Raw genomic sequence first — 1,636 nt, forward strand, 5'->3', positions numbered from 1 at the left:
GTCTTGCTGGATTACATTTATGAAAAATAGGCTGGTCCTAATTTCACGAAGTAATTCCTACAAGTGTGTGCCAACCCTGTGAAGACTTACAGAAAACGTTTGACCTCTGTCATTGCCAACAAAGGATATACAACAAAGTATTGAGATGAACTTTTGTTATTGACCAAATACTTATTTTCCACCATTATTTGCAAAAAAAATTCTTTAAAAGTCAGACAAAATGATTTTCTCAAAAATTTTTTCGCATTTTGTCTCTCATAGTTGAGGTCTACCTATGATGTCAATTACAGGCCTCTCTCATCTTTTTAAGTGGGAGAACTTGCACAATTGGTGACTGACTAAATACTTATTTTCCCCACTGTATGTCTCTACGTCACACAGTGGAGTCTCTCTGATTGGTTGATGCTGCGCGTCGAGCTGCAAAAGTTCAGATTTTCTAACTTCAGAGATTTGCGCCTCAGCGCGTCGAACGCTCAGATCGTTCAAATCGTGCTGCTCTAATCGCGCTCGCAGCACTTCCCGACGCTGATTGAAGCGCGTCCACCATAGACTTTGCATGTAAACCTGATGCTCCAGATGCTGAAATCACGTTCGGTGTGAACGCACCATCACAGCTCTGTCTGCAGTTCTTACTTCTTCAGTCTGACACCCTGTCAGCAGTCCCTACCTGTATTGTTTAGTCCTGATATGTTTCTGCAGACAAACCTTAATAAAACAAATATTTCATAATTTTCCCTCTGGGTTTTAAATGCTTCAGGATCCTTTTTTGTATTTTAAACTTCCTATAATGTTTGTTTCTCCACCATTCTTTATGCTTTATTAAGTTAACAAATGCAAAAAAAAGTTTGTGAAACCTGTTTAAAACCACTTTAAACTGGACGTGAATCTTTTCTGTTGTTTTTAGACAACATTTTATAAATTCTGAGTACAAGATGCTGTAAAACATCTGATCAGGACTGAACGCTCTGCTGCTTTATTTGAATCGACTTGTTCAGACTAAAATCTGTCAAACAGATCACATTAAAAAACAAACTCAAACAGAATCGTAGGAACAAAATCCTCAGAGGAACTGAAGTTTCTCATATTTGATTTTGTTTATTTGAACGTCTGTTGCGTAAAACAAACAATTCTTTAAGCTCTTAATCTTTAACAAGGCTGTGGTGACCAGTGTTTGATTATAGGAAGTTTTTATATTTGATCAGGCTCTATTCAAACATCCTGGATGTCCTGGTGTCTTTTGTTCTGTTTATTTGTTTGGATTTGCTCTGTTGGATTCCTGTGTTCTGTCATTTAATCCACCGTTGACGGCGTGAATCAGGAGTTTGTGTTTTATTTGTCACGGACTGGATCACTGCAGGTGTTTCTGCTCTTCTGGGTGTTGAGTTTATTTTACAGCTTCCTTTCACCGAGCTGAAGCCGCCGTGTCGGCGGCGCCGACGTGTTTGGGCCTGAAGACAGAAAGTGGAAAAGAGACGCTGGGAGACAAAAAAGTGTGTGTGTGTGTGTGTGTGTGTGGGGTGGGTGAACAGGTGAGACGGAACGACCTGTCGGCTGTTTTATCTCTCAGGGCTGAGGGTGATGGTCTGACCTCCTGTGTGTGTGTGTGTGTGTGTGTGTGTGTGTGTGTGTGTGTGTG

This window comes from Austrofundulus limnaeus, unplaced genomic scaffold, assembly GCF_001266775.1.
Source record: "Austrofundulus limnaeus strain Quisiro unplaced genomic scaffold, Austrofundulus_limnaeus-1.0 Scaffold694, whole genome shotgun sequence".
NCBI lineage: Eukaryota > Metazoa > Chordata > Actinopteri > Cyprinodontiformes > Rivulidae > Austrofundulus > Austrofundulus limnaeus.